This window comes from Delphinapterus leucas, chromosome 17 (assembly GCF_059928025.1).
Source record: "Delphinapterus leucas isolate spDelLeu-1000000601 "Yukka" chromosome 17, BTC_Dleu_Yukka2, whole genome shotgun sequence".
NCBI lineage: Eukaryota > Metazoa > Chordata > Mammalia > Artiodactyla > Monodontidae > Delphinapterus > Delphinapterus leucas.
In genome coordinates, this window is record NC_143145.1 from 20,516,015 (window position 1) to 20,541,165 (window position 25,151).

Consider the following 25,151-nt stretch of genomic DNA (forward strand, 5'->3'; position numbering starts at 1 on the left):
TGTTATTAAATTATACCTGCACCTGTATTGGAAAGAAGCGAGAGAATACCAGATCATGTTTCTCTTTGGGATTTGAGGTTTCCCAGAGCTGAAGTGAATTCAGGGCTGCATGACAAAATTTGGAACTTCAGCCTTTGGGAATTGTGAGTCAGAACTTCCCCAGTCCTGTGATTAACCTCATATACCCACAACTATTGCAGAGCAGACAACCAAGGGGTTAGTAATCTTAAGGTTATTCACTGGTGAGTAACTATATACGTGCACAGACAAATAGGACACAGGGGCACACGAAGATTTTTAGTTAAAAATTTGGTAGACGTACATTGTATTAGTTTGTTAGGGCTGCCATAGCAGGATCCATAAACTTGATGGCGTGAACAACATAGACCTCACCGTTCTGGAGACCAGATGTCCAAGATCAAGGTGTTAGCAGGGTTCCTTCTGCGGGCTGTTAGAGAGAATCAGTTTCATGTGTCTCCCTTAGCTTCTGGGGGTTTGCTGGCAATCTTTGGTGTTTCTTGGCTTATTGAAGCATTGCCCCAATCTTTGCCTTAATCTTAACATGGTGTTCTGTGTGTGTGTGTGTGTGTGTGTGTGTGTGTGTGTGTGTGTGTGTGTCCCCGTGTCCAAATTTCCTCTTCTTTATAAGAACAGTAGTCACACTGAATTAAGGGCTCACCCTGCTCCAGTATGACCTCATCCCAACCTAACTAATTACATCTACAACGACCCTATTTCCAAAGAAGATCACATTCTAAGGTACTGGGGTTGAAGCGTATGTGTTTCGGGGGACATTATTCAACGGATTTGTCTTTGTTGGTACATGTGTATATCATAATGTTCTGCTGTAAGGTGTTGAGAATTCCCAGGAAGCGTGGACGTGAGTTGCAAGAAGAAAAAAATTCCTTGTGCAATGAACTGCACTAATTTCCTTCTTGACATTTCAGGGAAGCATTCTGGAAGGTGACATTGCTCTAAGCCAATGCATGGAAAATCACGTGCGAGTGATCATTCCTTCTGTTGCATTCTTCCAAAGATTCTTTTGGCAGTCCTGTGCTTAGCCCAGAGGCCTCCACCTCCGGTGATTTAGGCATGTGTGTACACTATTGTGTGCAGGGTTGTGTGAAGCCAATTATGGTTGGAAACAGTCGCTTAGTTGGCAATTAGGTTCCTCGCGGTCTCAAATTATGTTGCTTTAAATTAAGATTGCGCAGATTTGAGTTGCTTTGGTAATTTGCAAGAGACGTTTTGGGGTTATAACTAGAAATGTAATCTTCCAATTAGGAGGTTTTCTAGCTGATACCTGTTTTGTTCATTAAACTGCAGGCTCAGTTCAAGTATTTTTCATCTACTTTCTAAAGCAATGGTGAGGGTGTTTGCTTGCCATCCAGGTGAGAGGGGATAGAGGCAGAATCCTGAGTCTTTGGCCCTGACCTCAGCTTTCTTGAGGACCCAATTTTGGCTTTATTACTTTATTTACTTTAGCAACCCGGGTAAAAACAAGTATCAAATAACTCTTCCATTGCATCCAAAACCTGAGGTTTTGCAAGAGACCGAACCTTTCAAAAGTGAGATCTGTTGTTTAAATATGAAGTCATATTCTATTATTTATCCAGGCCAGCCAAGACATGCTCTTTAATTAGCCTACAAAAGAGAGGATAATGTGTAAGGAGAGTGGAGGCTATTTTACTTAGTAATGTCTTGGAGGTTTAAAATTTATCCTAAGGTGATGAGATTTGGATTCAAGGAGACAAACGGATAGAAGTAACTTAAGTTCAAGATGGTGGACATCTTGTCCTTATAAATAGGATCATACCAGTCCATCTGGGGGAACAGGATGCTATGTATTGCATTTTCCCTCTTTCACTGGAAATTTTATAAACATACCGTGCATACAGAGAAGTTCACAAGTCACAGGGACTCAGCTTGATGATTTTTCACGAAGTGAACTCATCTGTGGAACCAGCACCCAGATAAAGAGACAGAACCCTGAAAGGCTGCAGTGTCTCTTCCAGTCACTCACTCCAGGTTTTGTGATTGTGTTGAAAACTTGTTTTTACCAGCAGTAAATACTGATGATTTTTTTTTAATTAAAAAAATTTATTTAATTAATTTATTTTTGGCTGCGTTGGGTCTTCATTGCTGCGCGTGGGCTTTCTCTAGTTGCGGCGAGCGGGGGCTACTCTTTGTTGAGGTGCACAGGCTTTTCATTGTGGTGGCTTCTCTTGTTGTGGAGCATGGGCTCTAGGCGTGTGGGCTTCAGTAGTTGTGGCACATGGGCTCAGTAGTTGTGGCTCATGGGCTCTAGAGCGCAGGCTCAGTAGTTGTGGCACATGGGCTTAGTTGCTCTGCGGCATGTGGGATCTTCCCGGACCAGGGCTCGAACCCGTGTCCCCTGCACTGGCAGGCAGATTCTTAACCACTGCACCACCAGGGAAGCCCCAGTACTGATGGTTTTTGAGAGCACACTTCCATCTTGATGTTGTTTTATTGTTGTCGGTTAATTTTTACTGGCAGCCTTTTCATGCTTTTTGTACACCCTCCTGGAGGTTGGGTTTAATCCTTAGAGTGGAGCCTTCTGATTGGTGTGACACAGAGCAGAAGATGGACTTTACTGCCCCAGGCAGTGTCCTCCAGCCACTGCCTGCCTTTGCTTCCCCCAACGAAGCTGAATTCCTGTGGTTCCTTGGAACCAAGGCCATCTTCTCCTTTACCTCCATGTCTTACCTTTGTTGTTGTCCCTGCCAGGAGCCCGTCCGTCCCCTTTGGCTCACTCCTATTCTATTAGTTTCCTAGGGTTGTCATAATAAAGTATCACACACTTTAAGCAACAGACATTTGTTCTCCTATAGGTCTGGACGCTGGAAGTCCAGAGTTAAGGTGTTGGCAGGGCCATGTTCCTTCTGAAGCCTCTAGGCTTCTTTTCTTGTGTCTTTCTGGTATCTCCAGGTGTCCTTGGTTTGTATGATTTTCACATGGATATCTTCCCTCTGTGTCTTGTGTCTCTTTGCCTTCACATGGCATTCTCTTCTCTATGTCTTTTTCTTCTTCTTGAAAGGACTCCAGTCATATTGGATTAAGGGCCCAACCTACCCTAGTATGATCTCATTTTAACGAATTATCTCTCTAACAGCCTTGTTTCTGAACAGATCGCGTTCTGAAGTATTGGAGTTAGGACTTCAGCATCTTTCTGGGTGACTCATTTCAACCCATAACACCTACTTTTCCCTCCCTCTTGGTTTAGACGTCACCTTCCCCGGGAAATTTTCTGTGATGTTCCTTTTCTCCAGCGTCCGGCTTTGCTGTCCCTTTTGATACCACAACTCCCTCGTTTTAATACTTCTTAGCATATCTTATAATTGTTTCTTTATTTTCATTCTCTGCTCTACCCTAAGCAACCTGATGTCAGGGATAATTTAGTGTATTTTAGAAATATTTGTTTTTGAATTATTGGAAGTGTTGCATTACAGTAATGTGGAAGCATTTATTCATTTTGAGATAACTTGAAATATTGATACCTTAGTCGTCTTCACCGTCTCTCTTTTGGGGGGAGGAAGCGCTAAAAGCAAAAGCTTGGGTTAAGCATCACCCCTTCTCTTGAGTTTTTGTCATTGTGGATGAACACGGTTTCTAAATCCTTTTCTTGAAAGCACATGACTGCTGAGCAGATGTGACTTCTGATCTCCAGGACCCTAAGCAGCTTACTGATCCAACAGTTTAAAGACGCTTTACTGGCCACAGTAACATTACTTCTGGTTGCCTGTCTTAATTCATTTTAGATTAATCTGTCTCATAGACCGAAGGAAAATGAATGGAGTCAGTAACTTCAAGAGTTATGTAAAATCTGTACAGTGCTAAATAATTGAATAGAGTTTTATATATGGTTTTGAAATTGGAATGTCAATTTGACATAAATACTCCAAAACAGAGTGTTAGATGAGCTGATCTGCTCCTCATAAAAAAGCTTTGAAACTTCCATTCCTGTTATCATTCTAGAATGTTCCATTGCCCTCCTTCATGGAATGTTCAGGGCCTGTTAATTTTCCTTGAGCATGTAAACTTTGGGAAAGGTGAATCTGCTGGTAGAGCTCCTAGGCTCAGGGTTGAGGTTTTGGGGTGATGGTGCCCAAACTTCAGTGTGTTTAACAATCACCCAAGAGGGCTGTTAGGAAGGATGCTTTTTGGGTCCACCCCAGAAACTCTGATTTGGTAGGACTGTGGTTGGGACCCAGGAAAGTCCTTCGTAACCACTGGTGGTTCTTCTACTGACGTTCTCACACCACATTTTAAAGAAATACTGGTTTAGGGGATGTGAGGGGGAGAATACGGGAACTTCTGAGAAGAAACTCAAGACAATTTCCCATCAAATACATTTATCACAACCATGCGGACAAAAAGTTACTTTTTTTGAGTGGGAAAGGGGATATTTTGTCAAGCGCCCCAAAATTAGTTATTAAGATTTCTGGAGATCTGTGGGAGGGAAGGCAAAGGATCATTCTTACCAGAAAATATATATGAATTCTATTACCAATACCCTTAAGCCCATTTTATGGAGGGAAAGACTTGAGGCTCAAAGAGCAAAGAAAACTAACATTGGTTGAGCACTTAATCAGTGAAGCAGCAGCCACATTAGTAGTTATTATCATTATTTCATGTACATTATAGAACAGCCCTGTGAGGTGTTAGCATTGCCATTTACAGATATGGAATGTGAGAGTAGGGTAGGTCAAATAACTTGCCGGAATTACACATTTAGTTTGTGGTCGAGCTGGGATTCACACACAGCTCTGTTTAACTCCAAAATCCATGACCTTTTTACTACATCAGGTAGATTCAAGATCTTTATGTGGCTAGAACTGCTAGATAAAATACAGGATGGCCAGTTAAATCTGAATTTCAGATAAACAATGAATATTTTTAGTATGGCCCATAAAGTACTTGAGATATACTAAAAATTTAATGGGATATACTTATACTTTAAAAATTAGTGGGGGGCTTCCCTGGTGGCGCAGTGGTTGGGAGTCCGCCTGCCGATGCAGGGGACGCGGGTTTGTGCCCTGGTCCAGAAGGATCCCCCGTGCCGCGGAGCGGCTGGGCCCATGAGCCATGGCCGCTGAGCCTGTGCGTCCAGAGCCTGTGCTCCGCAACGGGAGAGGCCACAACAGTGAGAGGCCCGCGTACGGCAAAAAAAAAAAAAAAAAAAAGAATTAGTGGGTATTGTTATACTAAAAAACACGTTGTTTATCTGAGATTCACATTTAACTAGGCATCCGGTATTTTTATTTGCTAAACTGGCAACCCTGTATGTGGCTCGTGGGTTTTAGGTTGTAGGATCACACTCTCCTGACTTCTGACTCCAAGTCCATTCCCTCCTTTCTAAGTGCCATATCCTATCCTACTATCACATGTTCTCTGCTTTTCTCTTTGGGTCTAGCGAATGGCTTATCTACCCTAGTTCTCTCTTCCTAGGTCAGTAAGGCCTAGCTCAGGTGAGAATAGGGTCTGTCTCAAACCAGTGAACACAAAGAGATGGCTTACACTTTCTTCACCCACAGCATGGATAGCTTCATTTGCTTAATTTTAGAGACAAGAGTAAGAACCAGGGTAATTTTAGAGACAAGAGTAAGAACCAGGGTCAGGTACCTTCTTAGCAATGATAGAAAGAATCAGGCCACCAGCCTGCTACATCAGATTTAGGAAAAGGCTTTTATTTGGGGTATAATTGAAGTCAGAGCAATAAGGGTAAGTTAAAAGAAAATAGCTCCTGGGGTAAAATTTTTGTGAGAAAAATAATAATTATTTTTTTGGTTAATGTTAGATTGAGTGCTTGTTATTTGGCAGGCAGTTTATATACATCATTTTTACAGGCTGCCCTGTGAGGTAGTAATTATTATCTTCCCATTTTACAGATGAGGAGGCCAATAGAGAAGTGATGTACGAAGCCCCAGGTGTAACAGTGGTGACATACAGAGCTGGGATTTCAGCCAGCTGTCTCTACCCTACAAGCCCTGTTCTTAATCGCCCTGTGCTACCACTGATGCTAGAGTTTCCAGCTGGGCACAGTTCTTCCACTGCAGACTGCCTTGTCAAGTGGCCTTGCAGGAATCTGTTCTCTGGGCCCGGGAAGCCCACAGCCCTGAAGGATGCTGTGGGCCCCGCCCGATGTGCTAGCAGAGGACTCAGGACTGAACATGCAGGCACCAGCAGCTTACTCCCTCTAGCTTTAGACATAGTAGCTCCCCAGGAGCAGGGTCACTCCCGAAGTGCCTTTTGATACCTGTGGCACACTGGGAGGTCACAACGACTTCTTCGGGAATTAGACCTTAGCCCAGGAGGAACACTGTCATACGTCTTCTGTGTGCAGCAGAAGCTTCCAGCAAGCCTTCTTAATAACGCTTGATGATTGCAGGGTTGCTTTGGAATTAAAACCAGCATCTGGCGTGCACTTCAATAATGGTTCCCTGCTTTTAGGCCAGAGTTTTTGAAAACTTACATCTATGAGTTTTCCTTTATTGGTAAATGATAACGAAGCGCTTTGAAGACAAGAAATAATATTTGTGGGGGCAGTTGTGTGAAGGGGAAATGTGGAGACGGAGAGCGGGTCTTTGAAGCGGTCCCCTGTGCTCCTGCTTCTGCGTCCGTGAGCATCTCCCTTTGCACCAGGGCTACCAGCGGCTGATGTTCTCTTGTCCTGTCTGGTGCTCTGAGGACGACACATGTCCTCCCTTCCAGAATCATTTATAAAAACAGACTCTTCCCATTTTCTGAAGTGATTAAAAGGGTTCCTTGAAATCGTGAGATCATAGATGCAGTTTGGAATTTATCCTTAAGTGAATATTAATTGTGTGTCTCCGGAGCATGGCAGAGGGAAACCGGATCCTTTGAAATGCAAACGAAAGCCTTCTGAGCCAGAAAAGGGGGAAAGTCGGAGGTAAGAGGTACAGGGAAATTTGGAATCAGACAAGAAATGTCACCCTCCACATTTGTAATTTGGGATAAGTTGTCTTAGCTTCTCAGAACCTCAGTTTTCCTGATCTGCAACAGTGTTAATAATGCTTATCTCAGAGAGTCCTGGGAATTAAGTGAAGTATTTCACATGAAAGGCCAGGCTGACTTGGGCCCAGTATTGGCTCAGTGCTTTTTTTCCCCCTCTCCACATCATAATATGGCAGTGGGAAAATGGGTTTTGATTTATAGAAATTTCACTTTATAGGCAGTTTTATAATTTTAATTTTTAATTTTTAAAAAAAAAATACAAATAGGGCTTCCCTGGTGGCGCGGTGGTTGAGAGTCCGCCTGCCGATGCAGGGGACGTGGGTTCATGCCCCGGTCCGGGAAGATCCCACATGCTGCGGAGCGGCTGGGCCTGTGAGCCATGGCCGCTGAGCCTGCGTGTCTGGAGCCTGTGCTCCGCGATGGGAGAGGCCACAGCAGTGAGAAGCCCGCGTACCGCAAAAACAGCAACAACAACAGCAACAAAAAAAACCAATACAAATATATTCTCTTACAGTTCTGGGGGTCAGAAATCTAAATGCAAAGTGTCAGCAAGGTTGTTTCCTTTTGGAGGCTTCAGGGGAGAATCTGTTTCCTTGTATAGGCAGTTTTTTAAATGAATAAAATAGCTGTCGTCTAATTTCAGCTGTTCATTCGTGAATGTTTCTGGGCGCCTCCTCTGTTCCTGGCACTCTTCAAGCCGCTGGGGATAGAGTATGAATGGGACAGGCACGATTCATGCCCCTCTGCAGCTTCCATACTAGGCAGGGGCACGGTGAATAGGCAAATCAGGTGGAGTGTACTTTTAATGTCAGGTAGCATGTTGAACACAAAGCAGGTGGGGAAAGGAATCCGAGGGTATTTGGCTATGGTGGCCAGTGAGGGCCTGTCTGAGGAGGTGATACTTGAGCATCATAACACTGTCTTGTGGTGAGTGGCTGCCATGCTGAAATGACAAATAGCCATGACTGGGTGGGTAAGTCTCTCCCCCATGGTGCATACATTTTCTTTCGTGCATCTTTATGGCTCTCGCTTTTCCTTACCCCTCCTCTCTCCCTTCCTCTACCTTGTCCTCCCAGCATCATATTACTGGGCAGAATTGAATTACCCCACAGAAAGCTTTCATCAACGTGGCTCTTCCATCGGGGTGTTACTGTAAGCCTTGGCACCGTGAGAGTTGGCTCTGGAAGTAGCTTCTGGAAACAAGAGGAACTGAAGCCTGAGATGCGACAGGGTGAGAAAAAGTGAGATGTGAGCTGAGAGAGTTCTTAAAACTTTCATGAGGTTCCATAGAGCCTGCGAGAACACTTGGAGGCCCCTCCGTTTTTCGTGAGGATTGATGCCTTCAGCCCAAGGCAATGGAAGGCTCCTTGCGAGCTGATGGGCTCTGCAAATACCCTCCTGAAGGTCCTCAATGCTAACGTCAGGAGTAACTGCTCTAAAGCTCCTCCTTTTAACTAGGTGAGATGGATTTCGGGATGTCTGTGTAACACATTCAGACCGAATTTATGTTGGTTTTTTTTGTCAGCAGCCGAAGTTGGAATTCTTCCCAGCTGGTGGTCCAAGTGCTGTTTTTCCCTTGTTATTTTGCTGAGATCTGGGGGGAGGTGAAGTAGAGGTTAGGAGCAGGGCGGGAAGGAGGTGGAGTAAAGGAAGCCAAGTCTGCAAATATACACGGATCCTGCCCACTGGAAACCCTGACATCCATCTTTTTTTTTTTTTTTGCGTTACACGGGCCTCTCGCTGTTGTGGCCTCTCCCGTTGCGGAGCACAGGCTCCGGACGCGCAGGCTCAGCGGCCATGGCTCACGGGCCCAGCCACTCCGCGGCACGTGGGATCGTCCCAGACCGGGGTACGAACCCATGTCCCCTGCATCGGCAGGCGGACTCTCAACCACTGCGCCAACAGGGAAGCCCCTGACATCCATCTTTTGATAGGCAGATGAAAACACAATGGAGCGGAGATTGTTCTAATTTACCTCTCTTATAGCTTCTCCTGCTCAGGGGTTTGCCTTCAGTAGCTCTGAAGCCTGTTTGCAACTTCTAGAACTTGATATTCTCATCAGCCTGTCCCTCCCTTTGTTTTGGATTAAGTGTGCTTTTGGTGCAGGCAGCTGTGGACCCCAGCGTTGGTGTAGACGGTATGCCTTGCAGTTGCTGAGCTTGCAAATGTTGGCCGGCGTCTGGCCATTACTTGCTTTGACTCTCTTTCTCCATGTCCTTTTCTCGAACTCTGTGGCCCAGAGCCACCAAACTCCTGCAGCCTCATTTTCCAGTACTGAAAATAGGGACATGTGATCTTGGCCAAGTTTTTGATGTTTCCTCTAGGATTGAGAGGTAATCTGGGAAATGTAGCTTGGCTGCCAAGAATCGGGCATTTCCAGGACACTTTGGTGGTTTATGCAAAGAACGGAGAAGAGTTTAGAATCTGAGGGGTGAGGTTATTTTCCCAAAGCAGTTCAAGAGCCACTTTCCCCAGAAAGGACTTGTAGACTTCTGAAGTCCCTGTTGTAACCTCTGGCCTTTTTCTCCCCCAGCGAAGTCAGCGGACATCTCATTTCTCATGTTGATTTCCCCAATCTTCTGGAATTTTCACCATTAACATCCATTCCCCATTTCCTTTTAAATGTCCTGGTAGCTCCACTACTGGAATTTATCCTACAGATATACTTACATGGGTATGAGATGACCTATGTAATTAAGAAAAGCCACACTTGCTGAGCCCTTACCTGATTTCAGGAATGAAGGGTTTTGTATATTTTCAACTCATTTCATTCTTAAAACGACTCTGTGAGATGGGATTAATAGTGTCTCCGTTTCTAAACAAGACAGTGGAGGCAGGAAGAAATTAAGTAACTTGACTAAAACAACTTTTCTTTTACTATACTTTTGTTTTTAACAACAGAAGATTGGAAACAACCTATTCAATGTGTGTCTCAGTAAGTATATAAGTGCTTCATTTATACCGTGGAATACTGTGTAGTGTAGTCATAGAAAAATGGTATTGAGTATCATCATGTATTCATTTGTAGAAATCTCCGTGATACAGTAAGTGAAAACAAGTAAGTCTGTATCTAGAGTGTAATATGCTATAATTGTCATGGGATTGGTTGGAGGGAAGATGACATATTTTTTCTAATATCCAAGAGACGAATGGTAGTGATTCTCCATGGTGGGAAGGGCCAGACTGGCAGATGAGAGACACAATTGGAAAGGAATTTTTTTCCCACTATACTTGGGTAGTTTTGAACCATGTGAATACATTTTCTATTCATGATTACCTAAATAAATGTAAAAATAATAATAAAAATTTCAACAGCACTATTATGGGCAAAACATAAATGAACCAGCTCAGTCTGTAGTTAAAACAACAGCAAAGTGACAACCATCACAAATGTTTTTGTTTTTGTTTTTGTTTTTGTTTTGGTACGCAGGCCTCTCACCGCCGTGGCCTCTCCCATTGCGGAGCACATGCTCCGGACGCGCAGGCTCAGCGGCCATGGCTCACGGGCCCAGCCGCTCCGCAGCATGTGGGATCTTCCCAGACCAGGGCACGAACCCGTGTCCCCTGCATTGGCAGGCGGACTCTCAACCACTGCGCCACCAGGGAAGCCCCACAAATGTTTTTTGACCCAATTACTTGCCATACATGATTTAATTCTACCAACTCTTGCATGGTAGTTGTTATTAGCACCGTTCAGGGGTGAGAAACTGAGGCTCATGAGAAACAGTTGTTGCCTGAAGGCCCGGCTCTGACATGCGGATTGGTTGATTCTAAAGCCCACTGAAGGTTTTTTCATTCTGTCTCTGTGGACCCTTTGCATCTATTATTAGAAAAGGAACCTGGGCAAATGAAGTTGAATTCATTGGAGCAAATTACAAAAATACACTTTACCAGGTTAATGTGAGGGCTCAGTGATGAGTTAGTGATGCTTTAAAATGTTTAATCTTAAATTATGAGATTCTCTTGCTAGTGTTTTCTAAAATGAACGCTTCTCTGGAATTATTCTTTAGTCCTTTGAGGCTTTATTTTTAAGAGTAAGACTAGGGAGTCCTTTAGTGTGGCTTTTCTGCTCTAGATTGTTTGGGCAAGAGTCAGAACACTGGAAAAATGATGTCCTAACCTGGGGGGATGTGGATGGGCTTTGAGGGGTTTACGCAGCTCCAGGGAGCTGGGGGCAAACTTTTCTGAGTATTGATTTGCATGGGGGTGTTTTCCTTGAGTGGGGGGGGCAGTTTTAATCTAAGTTATCAAAGATGCTCAGGATCTCCTGAGGTTGTTTAGGGCTGTTATCCTCAGAGGGTGCTGTGATTCTTCTGTAACCTGCAGACAAGTTTTCTATGTCTGTTCAATACTTCAAAAAATTGAATTAATTGCAAACTCTAATAATTGGGAGATTTCACATAAAAATCTGGATTCAGTGCTTAGGTAGAAAAATTGGAAGAATTATCAGCCCTGGGCTTGCAGTTCGCTGTGGCAGTAGTCTTCTGGGGCACCTTTACTATTTTTTTTAATTTATTTTTTATTGAAGTATAGTTGATTTACAGTGCTCTGTTAATTTCTGCTGTCTAGCAAAGTGACTCAGCTCTACACATATATACATTCTTTTTCATATTCTTTTCCATATGGTTTATCCCAGGATATTGGATATAATTCCCTGTGCTATACAGTGGGACCTTGCTTTTATCCATTCTGTATGTAATAGTTTGCATCTACTAACCCCCAAACTCCCAATCCATCCCTCCCCTCCCCAGCCCGCCCTTGGTAACCACAAGTCTGTTCTCTACATCTGTAAGTCTGTTTCTGTTTCGTAGATAAGTTCGTTTGTGTGGGGCCCCTTTAATGGGGCGTGTGCTCTCTAGTTTGCCTCAGACCGCAAACTTCAAGGCCAGCTGTGGTCTAAATGGCATTGACTTGACCTGAAGAGAAGTGGGTTTTAGTCTCTTTCTTCCCAAAGCAACTCTTAAAACAATGTGCATCATTTTTTGCAGAGGATGAAACTGAGACTCGGGTTAAATGGCATCACCGCATGTTGCACATTGATGTGGGTTAGGAGAACATGAAATTTGAACTCAGATCATCTGACTCTTTTCTAGTATCTTCTTCCATTGAACCGCAATTGTCTCCCATTATTATTTTTTTTTTTTGAGACCCCTAGCACTTCTGGCAATAGGTATCGTATCCATTTTACCAAAACTTGGCACAGCTCTGACAAAGGAAGGTGACATCCCACAAGGGCAGAGTTGGCATCTGGTCCCAGGTTTTCTGAATCCAGACACTACACCCTTTTCGTTGTTTTAGTTGTACGTACTTGCAGACTACAGAGGTCTACATGAATTCTGAGGTTCCCTGCAGCCGAGATGAGATGTTAATGATTCTAACATATTTGATTCCAAACAGAAGCAGGAAAGGTGGAGGGACCCCCCTCCATTGTTGACATTGTTTCAGAACTGGTGGAAAGTTCCTGGGGTTAATCAGACCACAACTTGTAAAAGGCTCATTCCTTGCAAGACACAAACTGCTCTGGGAGTTGTAGCACATGGCTAAAAAGTAGGAGAGGTGTTAAGAGGGCTAACAAATTGCTTTCCAGAGTCCTATAATCTTTAATGGGGAACCTCTCTGTACACACCTGAAAGGATTTAAAGCACCTGTACAAAGGCTACACCTCAATAAGTACCTGTTAACATTATTTTAACTGTGCTCTTACCTACAACGTAAAAGGGACGTGACGTTGTATGCTGTCAGTTAGAGATGGCTGCTTGAGGGAGATCTGTCGTAGGCCATTGTATGGTGATACCATTTGGAGAATATTCATCTGTGCTGTGTATTAGCCACTAAATCTGTAAGGTGGAGGTTCTCTGCCACGAACGAAGAAACGTAGGGTGTGCTGTTTTTCTGGATGTTTCTTTACCCATTGACGAGTTTGCACTCAGCCTACGATCTTCACTTACACGTAATATAGAAGAAAAGGTGCAGAGAGGACCAATGTCTTCAAAGACAGTAGGTCTAGTGGTGAAGACCCTGGGCTCAGGACCAGCCTGCCGGATTTAAATCCTGGCTCTATCACTTTAAGAAGATGAAAAAGGGATGTGTAGCTGTAGAGATAGTTACGTTTGCTCACAGCTTTAATCGTCTGCCAAATGCTTGAGTATACCAGACAGTTCTCAGTTTGTCATCCCTACTCCTCAGTTTTCTCTGTGAAATAGAAGTTAGTTAACCTGGCTAACGTTAATTAATATGAGTAGTTGGATCTATACTAGGAGCAGTAGTGACAGAGGAAGACAATTATGCAGGTGCTTTTCTTTTACAAGGAAATAAGAGCAGTTTTTTACACCATTGAATCTCAGGCTTCTTTGGTCTCCAGCCTTCTTTATACTTTTGGGCTTACTGGAGTCTCTGCAGAGCTTTTGTTTCTGTGGGTTATAACCATCAGTGTTTACCATGTTGAAAATGTGAACCTTAAAAGTCATTAAGTACATATTTGTCAATTCCTCTAGATAGCAACGATGAACACAGTCCATTTTAACAAAAATAAGGTCTGGAATATTGTGAAAATAGCTTTGACTTCACAAATCCCCTGAGGGAGAACTGCTGACCTAAAGTATTAGTTTGTCTCAGAACATGAAATAATAAAGGATAAAACTTGGACAGTGAATTTTATTTGCTTTGTTTAGAATGACTGAGTTTGTAAGAAACAAAAACAAAATACGTTAAAATCAAGAAAATTTCACTCAAAAAATATCCTGGTTCTGTCATTTACCAGTTTGTGTGACCTTAGATCATTCATTTATTTGGCCACTTAATTGCTTTGGTTTTCTCCTCTGTAAAACCTAGAGAATAAAAAATTCTATGCCATGGAATTACTGTGAAGTCAGGCTTATGTGTGAAAAGTACTTAGGACCGAGCCTGGCCCATGCTTATTAGAGCATAGGTGTTGGTGGCTGCTGCTTTTATCATTCTTGAGATGCTTTTTCCTGCATTGCTCTGTTGTAGCAGAAAGAGCTTGGGATCTAGAGGCAAGAAACTGGTGGGCGCAGATGCTGGGAATGAGCACCCTCTGGGGCTCCCTTTCCTGAGCCTTCATTTGAGGGCATTAGACTAATCTCCAAGAGTCTTCGGGATACCCTTCCATCACGAGAAGTATTATTCAGTGCTTGACGGTCTGTGAGGCTGGGACAGCCACTTGTACACAAACCCCTGGCTTTCAAAAGACGGCCATCCCCCTGACCTTGGGGGGGACCGTAGGCTTTGACCTTAAGCTTTGACTCCACCACTCCAGCTCTAGGATCTTATGCAAATCACATTTGTTTTAGGGCTTTGTCTCCTCCACTCTGTTTAAAAGTGGGATAATAATATCGTCTTTCAGGGTCTGTGTGGGGAGTAAATAGATAGTGTTTGGTAAAGGTCCTGCAGAGTGTGGTGGCCTAGGAGGCGCTCAGGAAGTGGCAGCAGCTCTCAGTATTGGGATGAATGAACAATTCTGATCTCAGATCCCATAAATCAAAATACCCTAACTCCTTAGGCGAGATTGTTGCCTACGATCATCAGTATCTCTGGAGCAATAAATACTGTAGATTGCATATTACTTGGAGAATGTGGGTGAACTAATTGCATCCAGGCAAGGGGGTGACTTGCTTGAGATTAAATCAAAAGGAATTTCCTGGGTTTGTGATGTAAGGGAAGTTCACAGCCATGGTGGTGGTTAGAATAGCCAGGAACAAGGAGCCCCAGATGCAAGGACCAAGAATAGTGATTGCAAAAGTGGTGGAGGGATTGAGCAATGGGCTGAGTTTAGCTGGCTGTCTACACTGTGCTTCACACTCAGTTTCCTTCCTTTAATGGCTGAAAAATTTGGAGGTCAGCGCTCCTTCTTCCCCCAGCCAAAAACAGTTTCATTTTTTGCTTTAATTCTTCCCACCCTGTCTTTTCTTGCCTGTATTTGCCAATTCATTCAATAAATAGTTATTTCACTTCTACTGTGCACCAGGTCCTGGAGATGCAACAGTAAAACACACACGCGCACACATACATGCTTGTGCGTACACATACACACACATATGTACACACGTGCTCGCAAATCCCTCCCTTTGTGGGGTTTACATTTTAGCTGAGGAAGACAAAATTTTTTTAAAAAGTGTTTAGTAAAAGATATAGTTTGTTCTTCTTGGGACTGTTGTGTGTTTCTCCACATTTTGTTTTTTTTTGCCTCTGCTATCTGGGGGGTTGTGTGTTCTATTTCTTCTTCCTTAACTCGTCCTTTCTGATCCCCTTCTCTAGGATATGCTGAACTCCCAGTTTTTAGCCCGTAGACTGGGGGATTTTGCTGTGTGTGGGTCAGATCGCCTTCTTTGTGTGTATAGAATCTCAGTCAGTCTCTCCTTCTCTCCTCTCCCCGACCTTCCCCTCCTTGAAGATAATAATCTAACTCCAACATCCATGATACGATGACTTGCCAAGTGCTCTATTTCTAGTTACAGTTACTAAGGAATTGTAAGGAGGCGTTGGAAAATGGCACTTGGCCTCTGCTTAGCTTTTATTCAGATTGGCTGTTTTCCAAGGCCCTGGAAGATCAATGATGCATGTCGTGTGAAAGGCAGCTGCAGGGTCAGGGCGTATTTATTGCTTGCTGGGGCATGTTATTGACCAATCAGAAGTTAAACAGCGCCTGGCTACACCGGCTAAGACATTGCCTCTGAGCCAGGAAGACAAGAGATCACCTCGGGCCGCTTCTGTTTACACAGACAGATGTGCAAACGGACGTGATGCTAGCAGCTCTGGGCATCCGTGTGTCTGCCAGAATTTCGGCTTGTTTGGTCCTGGGAGAAAGGACACGTCCATGATGATGAGCGTTTTTTGACTCAGCCATCCTCAATGCGGACAGGAATTGTTCACTTTGAAGCCTCTGTTGGTACATCCAAATTCACTGCAAGCAAGGTTTTGCTGGGTGGGATGTAATGGTTCACGTTTCCAAGGCTGATCTACCTATTCTTTCTGTCTGTCTATCTATCTATCCATCTATCCATCTATCTATCACCTATCTATCAGTCATCTATATATCATCTATCTATCTACATCTCTCTCTGTCACTTCTATAATACCTCTATCTCTCTATCATCTATCTTTACACACACAAACCTATTTATAATTTTCTCTCTTTTGAAAATATCATTTGGCATTGAATGAGGGAAGGACAGGAGAGATTCAGATGACATTTGATGAGATACGAACACAGTTTGCATGTGCTTGGATGAGTATGGAACCCCAGAGGTGCATTATTCAGGAAAAAAATAAAACTCTGTTAAAAAAATATATATGTATGTGTATATATATATATATATATATATATATATATATAAAAGAAATATGTAGTGAAAATCTCCTTTTAGCTTTATGTTGTATTCTGAAGCTCAGCTCTGAGGTTTATGTTCTGGCTGTGAAAAATAAAAAAATTTTATGAAGTTTTTAAAGAACATTTCTTTTCCTTTTTCTTCCTAGATGTCAAAAGTACTATTTGGGTGAACTATTGACTGAGGCAGGAAGGCTGGAGCAAGGAAAACAATAGGAATGCAGATGAAAAGGCCCGAAAGCGTAAAACCTAGTGGCGCCCCCCGCCTACCTCCCCATGAAATAATCCTTTCACTTTGGTTCTTTGAATTGAAATAGCATTGAGGATTAGGCTGGTGTGAGCCTCACAACATTTGAGATGCATGTGTTTTTCTAACCACTTGCCTTAGAGTGGAAATTTTTAGCAAGGGAAGGATATGTTTTGTGTGTGGGAGGGTTGATCCGAATGGCGTTAGGCGTTCAAAAGAAGATCTAAAACTAAAGCACAGATATATTTTGGATTCTTCCGTTTAATCACGTTTAATGAATGTGCAAGAGCGATAAATAGTGTGAGTCTGGGTTAAGAAGGCGTGCCAGGGTGGGGTTACCCAGCTTTGTGACCACCTGTACCGTCTGCAGCTCCTGTCCCTACACAGTCCACGTGTAGGGTTTAAGTTGTGGGACATCTCATATCAGTTTACCCAGCATCACCCCTCTTTAAAGTGGGAATCAAATATTGACTTGTTTGTTGGTTGGGCCTAATTTGATTACGTTTTCATCCTTTCAGGTTATGGGGACCGTTTTGTGCAGAATCTGGTTATTTTCAGCGCTAGGGTTAGGCGCTCTGTTATTTATTAATAATTCTGTGAAACCCTGAAGTAGAACAACCAACTTTATAAATGATGATACTGTTCGGTTACTGTCGGTTTTTCACATTCTCCTTCAAAATCTGTGTGGCAGCCTCTCATTCCGGAATTTCTGAAAGGATGAGACGGAAGCAAATGAATATTTCCCTAGGACGTGCTATGTCTCGGGCATTGTTTTATTTTATTTTATATATTTTTTGCGGTACGCGGGCCTCTCACTGCCGCGGCCTCTCCCGTTGCGGAGCACAGGCTCCGGATGCGCAGGCTCAGCGGCCATGGCTCACGGGCCCAGCCGCTCTGCGGCATATGGGATCTTCCCGGACCGGGGCACGAACCCATGTCCCCTGCATCGGCAGGCGGACTCTCAACCACTGTGCCACCAGGGAAGCCTTCGGGCATTGTTTTGTGCAAGACAGATGTACGCTGCTTTCTCAGAACCCTTGGGGTGTTAGTCATATTACCTTCCTTTTAACAAGTGAAGAGAGAGGTTTAGCTGATAGGGGGCAAGGCCACCCTGGTAGGCAGTAGTGGAGCTGGGATCGGAATGCAGTGCTGACTTCTCTGCCTGTAATCTTTCTGCTTCGGTTTCATGAAAATGGGCTCATTCGGACTGATTTGGGGTTTCACCAGTTAGCCTTTGGTAACAAAGGCCCAGGAGCCTTCACCCATGTTCAGCTGTCTTGTATCTGTGTGAAGGGCACAGCTTTCGTGTTTATGGTTCTTATTTGCAAGATCAGCATGATTCTACCAACGGGAACAAACTCCCTCCTAAAAATGCAGAATTTACCGTCTGCATGAATGGCAGTGGGTTTCCGCTCTCAAAGAAGATGCTTTGCAAAAACACAAGACTGCCCGTCACAGAGGATGCTACAGGGAAGGGCTGCACAGGCAGGATGATATCAGTGGGGATGGGGGGTCCTGGGAGCTCCTTGGGGAATAGAGGTGAGCCCTGGGGAAACAGAGCTTTGTATTAAACCACGGGGGTTCAGGGCGAGGGGGTGGGAGATGGGGAGTGACAAACACCCATCCTGGCTGACAGTTGCTTATTAGCTTGTTAAGGGAATAGCTTATTATCTCTTTTTAAGAGCTATTTGTGGAATCCAAACTCAGCAGTAATGAAGAGTGGGCTTTACCAAGCAGGGCATTTCAGGATGGCAGTGTATGTGTGTCATTTGAACAGCCCTCTGGAATAATTCCACCTTGACAGTGTGCCAAATGGCCCGGGAAAGGCTTGGTGAGGGAAACCGAGGCGGGAGGTGAGATTCTGTGCAACTTGGGAAGACTCACTGATGCGAGTCTACATTCTGGGGAGTTCCTTGCACGGATGAATTTTAAAAATTTTAAGTTTGTGTCTTGAGAACAGCCATCTGTGGAGGGCATAAGCTTTACCGTGGGAAAGAGCTGGACGAGTACAGAACTATGAGCTAAACGGTGCTTCCTGCGCATTTTGTTTTGTGACTTTGGATCCTGTGTGATCACACGGGCCACTAGGATGTCCCGGAAACGGCATCAGGCTGGGATGGCTGTATCCACAGATTGGCCAGTGTGTACCTTTGGGAGAAGACCACGAGCTCAAAGTGAGGACATTGGGTTGGCCCCAGATCACCCGTCAAAGTTCTCACCTAACCCTAAGGTTTCCCTTGTCTCTGGTAAAACAGTCTGGACATTTGGTTAACCCAGTAACCATCCAAACAGTTTTTCTTTTTATAGACTTGACAACCTGAGGGGAAAGGGCTTTGTAATTTTGTGGCTTCATCTGCATTGGGATATTAATGGAACAGGAATTGTGCTTATTAACTTATAAATGATAATCAGAACAATCTAATCTGAGCCAATGCTTTCAAAGGCCAGAATAGGCTGTTTACTATTCTCTGCCTCTACTGAATGATGGAAAACATGTATGTCAGTTCAGCCAGTTTGTTTGTTTTAATTTTTCTTGATCGCTTTCCCAAAGCAATTTCTGTTTGAGGTAATGGCGTTAACCCTTTGTCTTTTCGTCGGTATAAGGGGTTGGCAGACTATGGCTCAGGCCCTTAACAGGAAAAGTGTATCGACCTTGATCTATATTAATGAATATGGCTTTATTGTATCTGTGCATTTATGGTAAACTGCAAATCCTTCTTGAACAAAGGTGGGCGTACATATCTACATATAATCTATCGGTGTACCCTAGTTGGTCATGTTGGGAAGGGGATTATCCCATCCCATGGGGCTATGCTGATTTGAAAAAAAACCCAAAAAAACCAAAAAACTGCAAATGACCACCATACACACCGGGAAGGACCAGTGCCTAAATCCAGGCTGTGGAGAGCCAACTGAAGGCATCTCAGCATCCTAATCCCTGGGCGTGTGCAAGAGCAGGATGTGACCACAGAAAAGTGTGCCAGAGTGCAAGTGGTGTTCTGCAGGTCTGCAGCCAGAAGAGGTTGCAGAGGTTGCTGGAAATTTTAGCTGCTTCTCGTATAAAATGTTAACTGCTCTTCTCAGAACAGGCTGAGGGTCAGTGACAGAGACTCAGTGTTCAGTTATGTTACAATAAGTCATTTCAACAATGACTGTTGGCTCCTTACCTGTTGCTTTTCTCTTTCCCCTTTTCAGTCCTGCATTAAGAAATGCAGGAGTAATGGAGTTTTGCCAAGGGTTTCAGAAGTTCTAATAAGAAAGACTGTTTTTCCAGTAACTATGACCGCAACACAAATTACTCCAAAATGTACCGGCATAAACAGCCGTTTATTATGTTGACGGATTCTGTGGGTCAAACATTAAGACGAGGCAGAGCAGGGATGACTTACCTCTGTTCCTTGATATATGGGGCCTCAGCTGAAGAGCTTAAATGCTGGGGCTGGAATCATCTCAAACAGTGCTGTCTCATAGAACTTTCTGCAGTGATAGAAAGATTCTATATCTGCCCTGTCCAATATGGCAGCCACTAGCCACACATGACTATTGATCACTTGATATATGGCTAGTGCACTATGGAACTAAAATTTTAATTTAGTTAATTTAGATGTAAATAGCCACTGGTGGCTCGTGGCTACCATATTGGACAGTACAAATCTGAAGGCTTGTTTACGTAGCTAGGTATAGATATGTACTATCCAGTATGGCAGCCACTAGCCAGTAGTTGAGAATTTTGTTGGGTGGGGTTGTCTCCATTGGAATAGCTCTGTGTGATTTCTCCGTGAGGTCTCCTCTTCCTCATCACACAGTGGCTGGTTTCCAAGGCTGAGCTTAGTAAGAGAAGGATCCAAGGAACCTACCAGTGGAGTAGACAGTGTTGCTTCCACCATGCTGTAGTCATCAAGGTACTTACAAAGTCCCATCCAGGTTCAAGAGGAGGGGCAGTAGACTCCATTTATTGATGACAAGTGGCAAGGTTCTGGAAGAGCATTAGGACTGGAAATACTGCTATAGTTACTTCTCGTAAATGTAATCTACCACTGGTGTTCAGGTGCCCAGTACATTCACTCATTTCTTCATACAGCAGACATTGAGTACCTACTCTGCACCTGCGTTATGTTTCTTAGGGGAGATGGCAGTTGAAAGTAATGAAGCTTATAACAAAGTGGAAGGGGTGAGTGGGGAAGGCACTCCTAGGTGTTTCCAAGGCAGTGTGAAATGTGCCATGATAACATGTAGGAAGTAGAGAAGATTTGCTGAGACACATAGGAGTCTCCTTGAAGAAGCAACATGGAAACTGGATCTTAAAGTCATGCTAGACTGACTAAGGAGTTTGCCAGAGAGAGACCAGTCATTTAGGCAAAAGGACAAGCATATTGAAAATCTGAAAGGCGAAAAGCTAAGCTTTTCCTGGGGATGCCTCAACTCTACAGTGCTTGATCAAGAAAGAAGACTGTACAGTCGCCCTGCCAGCCACGTCGTTCATTTCCCTTGTGTGTGTCCCCACCCACACCATGCATATTGAGAACCAGCCACACACCCAGCAGGTCACCAGTCCAGAAAAATCCATAAGCCCAAGGGGGTATCATTGATGAATTACCAACAAGTTGCCTGTCAGCAGGAAACATGGATTGGATTAGAGAATCCTCATACCATGCCGGCTTTTCTAAAGAAGGTCTGGCTCTGAGAGGGGAACAAAGATGCCTGAACACATGGTCAGCATTGAAAGGAAATATTGATTGGCCCCTGCTGGGGAGCCGAGCTAGAGTGGGTTAGAGTCTGATGTCAAAAAGTGCTGGGGTGTGGAAAACCATTAACTGTGCTGATTGACCAGAATAAAAGCTCCATCTATTTTTAAGATCTCAAAAATGAGGGTGAGATATTTAAGCGGGTGGAAGGGCAAAAGGGCTGGTTAGAACCCAAGCCTGGGCTAAGGCACTTTCTCCGAGCTGGCCTCTGTTACTTTGGCCACAGGTCTTAGACTATCCTTCTCTACCTCCTGTTCTGCATAGCGCTTTTCTGGACCTGTGACTATTTCTTAACGCTGTGTGCAAAATTCACTTAATTGAATATGAATGTCCAAACAGTTGATGTTCAGTAGTGTTCAGATTTAGGATTCAGACCATTTGCTGGGTATTCTTTTTAAACTGGTAGAAAAATGCTCTGGCTGTAACTGATTGCATCTGACTGTCGACTGGGTTAGAAATATCTCCGTCACTACCAGATGTATGAAATACTGGAAAGGGAGTGTTTATCTTTAGCAAGTTAGGCTAGCTAGCTCTGTGGATCTAAATTGACTAAAATAGCTTATTGCTCCAGGGATAAGCCTGGGTTGTGTTCAATCATTTCTTTTAAATAAAGTCTGATCTAGAGTCTTTTAATTGAAGATTTTTGAAACCTGCTCTGTTATTTTGAAACCTGTGATTTGTTTGTCCTTCTAGAGTAGCATTCTCCGATAGAACTTTCTGCAATGAAAATGTTCTAAATGTGCATGGTAACCATTAGCTGCAGGTGGATGTGGAATACTTGAAATGTGGCTAGGGCAACCGAGGAGCTCAATTTTTAACTTTCATTTAATTTAATGTACATAGCCACATAGGGCTAGTGGCTACCCCAACGGGCAACAGTCATAGGGTCTGTTTTAAAAATGGTATTTGTTGAGGTGAGCAAGAAAGCTTTCTAACTTTCTAGTTTTTGAACAGTATCTTACGTTAGGAGTCAGGTCTTTCCTCTAGCAGCAATCCATGGAAAGAAGCAATGCTAATGGGGTGCCATTAGCAGACTGAAGGCTTGGGATGGGAATGGAGGGATAGGGCCACCAGGCCAGTCATGACACTCATTTTCCCTATAGCTTCTCTGCAAGATAACCAGGGTATTGGTAGTAGTTTCAGTAGCCAAAGAAGTTTGGGGAAAGCCAGGTTAATTGCAGTTACACAGGTTCTTTCTGAAGTTTTCTCAGCCTTAAATATGCTATTATGGATTTTGAATCTCCAGATAAGGCTTCAGGGCCAAATATATTTGATCCCTGTTTCTCTTTCTAATGTATTCTATGAAATGCTTTGGGAAATACTGCTTTAAGCCATGACACTTTCTGCCACAATAGCTGATAAATTTAAGGTCTATTATAGGCAGTGAATCTATCCATCTTCTGGAGTTCTGCAGAGTTGAAAATCTGGTTTTGTGCTGTGAGTCTGATCGTCCAGTCTTTCCTTCTCTGTGTGTGCATTGTTCGTTAACTCTTCAAGTCCAGAAATATCTGGGCTGGCCTGGCTAGATTTTATGCCCTACAGGCCAGAGGCACAGGTGTCTGCTTTGGACAGTTTTAGCTGCTTGAGCCCAGGGCCGTAACAGCTAGCAGGCACCTGCACCAAAGGCCTCAATGTAGCTTTTTCTTTCCTCTCCTAGGAAAGGGTGAGACTTTATACCTCCGCAGTACCGTGCCTTTGCTACTGACTTTCTGAGTGGTCAGGATTAGTTCTTGTAGTTGGAGAAACGTTGGTGTTTCCTGTATCAGTGATTATTCTCTCTTTTCTCTCTCCTTGTATAAACTTGCATGTGAGTGCATGCATACTTCTTTCTCCAAGTTTTTTTTTTTTTTTTTTAAATAACTTAGCCAGCAGGAGACAAGTGGAGCAGATCACAGCACCCTGTTCATTTAATCAAGTGAGTTACTAAAGGAAGGGAAAAGCAAGAAATATGAAAATGAAAGGGAAATATTTCCTCCTCTTCCTCTTTTTCCTCCCTGTCTCTTTAAAAATTGTCCAACGAGTTATCTGTAGAAAACATCTGTCTCCCCAAGAATAAAAGTAATTTGGTTTCTGATCTTGGCATGTCCCCCTCTGGTTGGAGGGAAGAATTTTCACCACTTGTCTGAAGTGAAATCAGCAAGATGCTGTCTGTTGTGAAGTTGAAATATTGAGCTTTATGATATGACAGTCAAGTAGCAAAAAGTGTTTTTCTGCTTGACAATGTCACCATTGTGCGATAAGAAAGAATTCCGGGAAGAAGAGACTTGCAGGCACTGGGTCTACAGTTGTCTGTCCCCACGTCCATCCAGGCTCATTGTCATGGCAGCCCCACTACCTTGGAATGAGCGCCATCTCCAATTCCTCTGCATTAGTGGTTATCTGGCTAGTACTGATTATCTTGTCAGGAGACAAAGGGTCTGCAGCGTAGGTGAGGAGGTGACGGTGAAGAGTGTCAACAGTGGCTCTGCAGGAAGTGGGATGATCCAAAGTTCTGGGGAAAAAATGCAGGGCTAGTGCATGAGTCCTGGAAGCCTCCCCTTTGTTAAAAAGATTCCTGGGTCTCTGAGGAGTGGAGTCATCAGGGCTAGGGGAAGATTTGGGGCCAAGCCTTTGTATCCTAGATCTATCTACTTAAAACAAATTTTTTGTAGTTATTCAAAAAGACAAGGTCCCATTGAGGCTGACTTGAACAAATATTTGCTCTCCCTAATTATGTACCCAGAGCGGCTCTCCTGAATGTTTAATGCACACCTTCGTATCCACAATAGCGTAAGGAAAAGTCTATAATGTGTTTGGGAGGCTTCTGAAGCTGGGGCAATAATTCTTTGCACTTCTATAAGACTTTCCTTCTTGAGAGACCTCAGCCAGGTTTACCTTAGATGCTGTTGTTGGAGCGAAGTGAGATGAAACTCTAGAGAAGGGAGGTGTTGCTCTGGGCAGCTGCCAACATGTATTATAGGTAAGACACTTGTCTTTGCCAAAAGTTTTGTGCCAGCCACCATCCTTTCTTTCTGAGTAGGAATAACAGGCAAGTCAGAGCTTACAACTGCTTCCTCGTAGTGGGACTTAAGTGTCACGTTGGGTGGGTGGGGAGCAGACTGGGCTGTTGACCCTGATAGTGGTCTCCTGGCTCAGTCCCTCCTCTGTGATGGGCCAAACCATCTCTTTATTAGACTCAAGATTTAGTGAGTCTTGCTAAGAGAAGGCTTGAAGAACTTGTCTGTACGTTGAAGACACTGAGGTCTGGAAGAACTGAATTTGAAACCTTCATCCATCCTGTGTTTGGACCTTGGGTCAATCATTTAACTTCTTGGTGCCTCAGTTTTCCCATCTGTAAAAGAGGCATAATAAACATCATTCACACATATTTGGAGTGACATTTACAGAAAGTGCGAGTCTAGCTCCTGACCAGGATGGACCCTTGTGTTGGAGTGGTGGTTATTAATCTGACATCACCTCTAGAGCCTTTCAACACCCGAGGGCCACCTTCACGTTGCAGGTTGGATAAAAATGGCCTCTGAAGCGATTTCCAGAATTTTTTCTCCATGCAGTTCATTGCGTCAAGAACAAGTCAAATTGGGTAGTCACTCAGGAGTCACGTTATCCCACAAAATGAGAGATGAGAAAAGGGGAGGTTCTGCCTGGTGCAGGGGAGGTGATGAAGCATGTGAATGTGCCCCAGACCTCTAGGCAATGAGGCTGTGGGCAGCAAAGACACAAATGGATCCTCCATCCTCCAGGGCTGGATCTGTAGATCTAACTCAAGCTCCCCCATCTCAGTATTGCAGGACTAGCTGCTGGAATTGGTACAACAGCTACT

General features: G+C 43.8%; 1 protein-coding gene across 4 annotated transcripts in view; it reads left to right on the forward strand.

Moving 5' to 3' along the window:
* The window catches only part of EXT1 (exostosin glycosyltransferase 1), a 299,373-nt gene that overhangs the window by 95,458 nt on the left and 178,764 nt on the right, over positions 1–25,151 (forward strand). The gene's annotated exons all lie outside the window — the stretch shown is intronic.